The sequence below is a fragment of the Megascapheus bottae genome, chromosome 8 (genome assembly GCF_031878675.1).
Source record: "Megascapheus bottae isolate mThoBot1 chromosome 8, mThoBot2.hap1, whole genome shotgun sequence".
In the NCBI taxonomy this organism is placed as follows: domain Eukaryota; kingdom Metazoa; phylum Chordata; class Mammalia; order Rodentia; family Geomyidae; genus Megascapheus; species Megascapheus bottae.
In genome coordinates, this window is record NC_143516.1 from 56,108,303 (window position 1) to 56,115,932 (window position 7,630).

The following is a 7,630-nucleotide window of genomic DNA, read 5'->3' on the forward strand; positions in this document are numbered from 1 at the left end:
TGTCCCGGGAAGGGGAGGAGGTGTGGAATTGAGAGGGAAGTCCCCCAGAACGCGTGCGCCCCTCACCTGGTAGCCTGCGCGTGCAGCCACGTCGCTCGGGGCCAGCCGGGGCGTCCTGCCGGCTCCACAAGTCTCACTCGCAGCCCGCTCCGTCCTCTTTTTCTCTTGCTTCCTCCCGAGCTTTCTCAAAGCATTGCTTTTCCAGCGTCCCGCCCGGGGGTCTGCAGAGCCTCGGGCGCGCTCTCCTCCCGGCGTCCTTGCCCGCGCGGGTGTCTGGGGGCTGTGGCCACACGGAGTCCGAGAGCGCGGCGCGCGGCGGGCGCGCGGGGCAGGAGGCGGGCGCTGCGCTGCGCGGCCCCTGGGAGCCAGGGCTGAAGGGGGGCGGGGGGGGGGGTGAGAGCCGGGAAGGAGGGAGGAGGGGGGAGGAGGGGGAGGAGGACAGGGCGATCTGTGGAATGAGAGCGCAGGTGGCAGCCTCCGAGGATCCCCCACGCACCGAGAAGCGGGTGGGAAGGCTGGGGAGGGGGAGCCGCGGTCCCGGCGCCGCGAGGAGGAGCAGGAATTCCTGCTATGGGTTGAGCTCGGGCTTGCCAAGGCTGGGAAGAATTCGGGAGCCCAAGGCGCCCTCGGGGCTCCCGGTTACCAACGCTAGAGGGCAGCGCCGTCCACGCTATGCACTTGGCCTTTGTGGTGGGAGCTGGACAAGGGTAACACTCACCTCAGGTGCCATTTGCTGCCGAGAAGGGGTCAGTTGGTGCATCTTGGGGCAGGCCCCGCCCTTGGCTCTTCAGGAAAAGGGGATCAAAGAGGTTGGATAGCTGCCCCCTCTACCTCAGCCTCCACCAAGCCAGCCTTGGAATTTGCTTGAATTCAGGGAATTCAGGGGGAGATTACAGTAGACATTGACAGAAAGCATCCAGGAGAGGATTGAGATGAAGAAGAGAATGGAGGAACCAGAGGTGGGAGACAGTGGAAGGGGACAGAGAGTAGGGACAGCAGAGGAAAGGAGAGGGGGTGGCAGAAGCTGAAAGAGCTGCAAGCCACTTTTCTGGAGGGAACACCCTCAAGTCAGTCCATTTCAGATTGGGGGGCTCTCAGCACTGCTTGCAGTCCAGGAGCTTCGGGCTTCTGTAGTAAGGCCTGAGAAGCTAGCTTCAAAGGGGCTTACAGAATTCTGGAACACCGAAGAAGGCTTCTTTGGGGGGCAGGGTAGTTCTTTCTGTGGGGAACATGGGTTCCTGAAAAGCCTTGAAGCTGTACATAAACCGATGTCCTGGCATGCTGAACAAAAAGTCAGATTACTGTCACCAGAGCTCTGGCAGGTGAGAAATAATAAAGTACACTTGATCAAATTATGTAAAGGAACGCAGGTGCCTGTGGCTCATGACTATAATCCTGGCCACCGAGGAGGCTGAGAGTCTAGGATCACAGTTAAAAGCCGACCCAGGCAAGGAAGTGTGTGCGACTTTTATCTCCCATTAACCAAAAAAAGTTCAAAACAGTGACAAGAACTGTGGCCCAAATGGTAGAGCACCAGCTTTGGGTGAAAAAAAGCGGAGGGAGAAGACCCTGGCCCTGAGTTCAGGCCTCAGTATTGGCAGGCACGCGCGCATGCACACACACACACACACACACACACACACACTCTCTCTCTCTCTCTCTCTCTCTAAGCAGCCTGCTGTAACCTTAGGGCTGAAAGGTCCTGGAACCCAGTGAGATAGGACATGTAACTTCATGAAGCACCTGCCCTACAACTGCTTTCCTAATGTGGCCAGGAGAATATTTTAAATTTATTATTTATTTATTTATTTATTTATTTATTTATTTATTTATTTATGTTGCCATTAATGAGGTTAGAACTCAGAGCCTGAGCACTGTCCTTGGGCTTTCTCTAGCTCTACCACTTGAGCCACAGCACCACTTCCAGCTTTCTTTATGTATGTGGTATTGAGGAATTGAACCCGAATCTTCATGCTAGGCAAGAACTCTACCATTAGGCCAAACTCCTGGCCCCTGTTTTTGTTTTTAATTTAATATTTTGAAGGTTATATTATTATTTGCAGCTTGAAGTTTCCAAATGAAACCCTTCTTCAGTTCAGAAAAGTAAACCCACATGCCCTTCTTCCAGGTTTCTAAAGTACCTTAATTTCAGCAGGGGTTGAGTGGAGGGTGTGAGGGAATTTCATGGCTATAGCAAAAGACTGGCAAACTAGTCTGGAATTGTAAATTGTAATCCCACTAAAGCAACAAAACTGGTTATATACACTAAAACTCCACAGGAGAGTTAGGCAGAAAGATGTTTATCCATAAAAAAGGATGATACGTCTTGAAATTTATTTCATTAATAAAGGTACTATGTAAGAATAAACAGAATATGAACCATTCCTCATTAAAAAAATCTCAAAGGACTGAAGATTTTTAAATATTTTGGGAGTATGTATTACTGGATACATTACTGCATGCATGGCTTTGGAGTCCTTCCAAACGATGAAGGAAAGTTGAGTTCATTATGTTCTATTTTTAGGAAATTAGCTTACCTATTCTGTGGCTATTACAATGTAAGCAGCTATGGAAATGTGTGTTAGACATTTGGAAACTATCCTGAACTTGGCTCAGAATACCCATTTTAGGCAGATTTCACAGCTTCAGGAAGTTCAAGGTTATTCTTAAGCTGCTAATTAACTTCTGAAGTATATATTTTTTCATTTTCATAAAAGTTAACACCTACTTAATCAGGAGCTGACAGTTCAGTTTGTAGGTTACACATTTGATAAGTTGGACTCACATGAGTGCTTTCCAATTGTAGGTAAATCCCATTTGCATTTCACAGTGGAGAATTCCTTGTCAGTTATATACCTATGCTTAAGAATCAAGTGGATCCAGGGGCATTTGGCATAACAAATTCAATTAATTTATAAAATTAATTGATCAGAAATGTTGCTAGGTTCATGTTTAGGTATAGACCAGCTTCCAGGAATATAATGAAGAAGAGTTTCTGGTTGCCTAGGTCCTAAAGTTTAGTACAAAAATCTGTTTGAGAGCAATCCTTTGAATTAAGGAAGTATAATGGACATGGAGGAAAATCCAATCCCCTCATTTCCTTTTGGACCGCAGAGTAAATAGCTGGAGGGGAGATGTGAATGTGTTATAAGAAGAGAGACTGTTGGTAGTTATGAGAAGTGGAAAACAAAATGAGCCATAGGTCACTGCATCCTCAAGATGCATTCTAACCATATTTGTTCTCCTTCTACTTAGATGTGAAAGCCTGTTACCATGCAAGGAAGCCTGCATGCACATGCATGTGGTGAACTTTGGGAGGTGGGGATCCTGTATGACTTTTTCTTTGCACCTACATAGAGAGGAGTCAAGGCCCTAGTTGACATTGTCCAGTGTTTCCTGTCTCCATGTGGAAGAAGAAATAAACAAGGAAAGGAAGGAATTAAGGTGGGTGGGAGTACATTTTTTTGTGCCCACACTATCCTAGGTACTGTTCATACAGCCTCTCACCCAGCAATCCCAATAATCCTGTGACATAGCTCTCTCCTTTTACTGTTGAATTCAAAGATTCAGCTTCAACTTATGTTCCATGTGTGTAATATGACAAAGGCTAGCAGAAGAGTATGAGACCTATCTATATGAGACCTATGTACTAAGTAGGTTTCTGTATTCATCAGCTTTTGATAAGATACACTGTAGTAACAAAGTATACCCTTACATCTCAGTGGCTTCCTACAGCATTCAGATACATATTACCTGTACAACTTCAATCCGGAACCTAGATTATTCTCACAGTAGAAGGAAGAGTTATGGAAAAATCACAGTGGCTTTTCACTTTTATAATCAAGCTCCTGCTTGATTATAAAGTAATTCCATTTACTAAGTTAAATCATAGGCCTGGCCTTGATGTTAAATGAATAAAAAGCAGGCTTCCTTCAGCGAGGGGAACTCAAGGGAAGAGTTTGGGAGAATTGGGAATGACAAAATATTGTGAACAACTTGTTGTGTGCATGTGTGTATCAGTCCAGGAGCTTGAACTCAGGGCCTGGATGTTGTTCCTAAGCTCCTTTTGCTCAAGACTAGTGCTCTACCTCTTGAGCCACAGCTCTACTTCTGGCTCTTTTAGTAGTTCATTAGAGATAAGAGTCCTGGACCTTCCTACCCAGGCTGGCTTTGAACTATGATCCTTAGACCTTAGCCTCATGAATAGCTAGGATTACAAGTGTGAGCCACCGGTGTCCAGCATGAACCAGTTATTTAATTGACAATTGTTGCTAGCAATGCTTGTGAATGAAGGCTTTTCCTCTTTCTTTGTTTGACTCTATTCGCTGTGTTCACCAACTTCAGTGCATGAAGAGCAAAATAGTAATTCTAGCTTGATTAGCTTAATTGCTTAGACTACATCATCGAGGTCCAAATTGTACAGGCAACAACTGGCAAGTTGACCTTCCCACTGAAAAAAAAAATTCAGTTGCTGGTCAGGAATTGGTTCTTCTTGCAGGTTGGCATGTGTTAATCTTTGTTCCTCTGAGGAAAGAAGTAAGGCAGAGCAGACAGGATGAAACCTCCCATTCTGATGACATTTGACAGTAGCTCACGATCAACACTTGTTCTTCCATGGAAACTAAGAAGTGCACTTATTGATGAGTAGAAAATGCAGACATGTTTCCTATAAAGTCTTTGTCTCCAATTCAGAAGTTTGAATGAGATTCTAGGATCTGGAACAAACTCCTGCCCTCAAGAAACCCTATATTGAAGGTAAGTGAAGCATTGCCATGGATTACTACCTCAACTTGCTGAAGGAGCTGAGAAGCTAGATTTGAAGAGATGTGTAGACTCTAAGTAGGACTTCTTGTGCAGGTGTAAGCATTTTGTTTTCCTGCCATTGAGGCTAGCTTCTTTTTGCTAAGGCAGTACCAGTGGAAGGTGGGGATCCTGTATGACTTGTTTTTTGCACGTACATAGAGAAGAGTCAAGGCTCTAGTTGACCATTGCCCAGTGTTTCCTGTCTTCATGTAGAAGTAGAAATAAACCAGGAAAGGAAGGAGTCAAGGTGGGTGAGAGTACACGTTTATTGTGCCCACACTAGGTGCTGTTTGTACAGCCTCTCACCCCACAACCCCAACAATCCTGTGACATAGCTCTCTCCTTTTACTGTTGAATTCAAAGATTCATGTGTACAAACCAGCCTGATTTTTTTTAGATGAACAGCGCAGAAACCACATGCTAGGATGGTGTGTTCTATGTAGTGATGTTCCTTGTCCCTGCATATTAAACAGTGAATAAGAGGAATCTCTGTGGCTTCTGAATCCCTGTTTGGTGTTTAGATTGAGTCTTCAAAGCTGATAAGCAGGCTAGAGGTCTCCCTGTAAAAGGAATTTGCATATTTGTGTGTAGGTCATTGGGCTGTGAATCCTTATGATGGAGAATTCATTTCTGTTTACCACTCCTGAGTCCCCAAGATGGAACTGTTAGTCTTTGTGCTGTGTGCGGGAGGACTTTGGTGATTTGGGAGATGATTTAACCATGGTGCACATGTTTTTTCCTTCACCATCCTATCTGGCAACACTTAGGTGGATTGTCAAGCGTTCTCACTCAATTTCACCATTCCCATTCCAGTCCCATGGCTTATCACTTTTTATATTGAACTTGCTTCAGTTTGTGTCTGTCTAGAATGGAGATGGTAACATATTTATGAGACAGGTATGAATGTTTCTCCCATGAGTTGATGTGTGTGTGGTAATGTACTTATAAGATTGATATGAATATTTCTCCTATTAGCTATTATTATCATCTGCTTTCATTTCTTCACTAAGAGGGAGGTAAATTTATTACCTTAATTTAAGTGGCTGTACTCTTGGGATGGCTTCTTTCTTTCAGCCTACTAGAAGTTTCTTCCCTGGCCTAAATACTCCTTACAACTGACTCCTGTTTCTCTCCTTTCCCTTGAAAATCTATCTCTGTCTCTCTGATACTAGCTGTCTGTTTCTCTGAATTTCTGTCTCTCAGTCTGGCTGTTTTGCTGTCGGTCCCTGTCCCTCTTTCTCACACACGTATGTGTATGTGTTAACCTTTGTTTATTGTCACTGTTAGTATCATAGGAAGACAATCCATGCCCAGCATTTCTTATTCTCCATCTCCTGTTAATTTCTCCCTTAACTGGATCTAGCTTCTGACTTTGATTATTCTTCTAACATTTCCCCTTGGAAAGCCATCAAGGCTTTTTAATCAGTTACAAAGGGCTGCTTTGCCATGTTTATCTCCTTTGACAGTTTCAGCATTATTGACCACAGTCTTCCCTAAACCTTCTCTGCCCTTGGCCTTCAGAACACAGCTCTGTGCTATTTCTATTTTGAAATTGCCTTCCTTAACTTTCCTTTCTTTGAATGTCCTTTACATCCTTCTATTTAGACTTAAAACCTCTAATACCAAAACTTATGTAGGCTCAACTGATGCTATTCAAAGGTAAAAGCAATCTTGCATGATATAAATATAAATGTATTAATTTATGTATATGACTAAATACTAAAATATTCTTTTAAAAGTGAACATAATTAATGAATATGATTGATACTAGTGGGGTTTGCTTTCAGCGTTTGCTTGCTAGGCACACTTTTGTGTCTCAACTGAATAGCTTTTTTACCTTTAGTTATTTTTCAGGAAGAATCCTGTACTTTTGCCCAGACTGATCTTGGGCTACAGTTTCCATACCTCTGCTTCTCATATAAGTAGACTTAAAAGCATGTACCACCATGCTTGGTTTGCTTTTTTGAGACAGGGTCTTATTATTTGTTTTGGCTTGGGCTTGTCCCATACTGCACAATCCTCTGATGCTGCCCTTTGTGTGTTACAATTTAGAAGGATCGTATACCTGACATAGTCTCAGACTTCTTTTCATTTTATATTATTTTATTTAATGAGGAGATTTTTCACAGAGTAGTATAAAGAAAACTGAAAAACACTAATCTAACTGGAGAATATTTGGAGAAAAATGTGTATGGTAGATTTAGTGTACCAATTGTAAAGCTAAAATACCTTTTAATTATACTTATATATAATAGATAATGGTATATAATATATAATAACATGTGTGTACATAAATCTGACACAATGTAAACATATTCCCACATTGGCAAAGAAAAATAATTACTAGATTAAAAATATGGGGAACCTCAACCCATTAGTAGGACTGAAAAAATAAAATAATTCAAAATCATCACATCATATTGCAAGTCCAAATAATTTTCAAAGTGTTAAATGTAAATAATTCAAGGCACTAAAAGAGAAACAACTTGGTATATATTTTCTGATAATTAAAGCAGGAATTGTAAGCATTAAGTTTAGTGCTTAAGGGCATTTGAACTAATAATTATCTTCTGCGGTCACACTGAATCACACCATTTTAACCATATTCATCCTGATGTCAAACACAAACACACTTCCTCCAAAGCCCTGTGTAGTTGTACTGGCAGCTTTATCTCCTCAAAAAGCCAGGACAGGAAATGTTCTATTTATGTTCTTTCTATCCTTCTCCTCTCCCCCTTCCCCACCTCTGTCTCTTGCCAGTCCTGGGGCTTAAACTCAGGGCCTATGCACTGCCCTTGGGCTTTCTCAAGGCTAGAGCTCTACCACT

At 42.9% G+C, this 7,630-nt stretch overlaps 1 protein-coding gene across 1 annotated transcript in view; it reads right to left on the minus strand.

The window, feature by feature from the left end:
• Window positions 1–185, minus strand: part of Htr1e (5-hydroxytryptamine receptor 1E) — an 87,042-nt gene extending 86,857 nt beyond the window's left edge. The window contains exon 1 of the mRNA XM_090337715.1: window positions 67–185. The gene's annotated coding sequence lies outside the window, so the exon portion shown is untranslated. The remainder of the gene's footprint in view (window positions 1–66) is intronic.
• Between the last annotated feature and the right edge of the window lie 7,445 nt (window positions 186–7,630).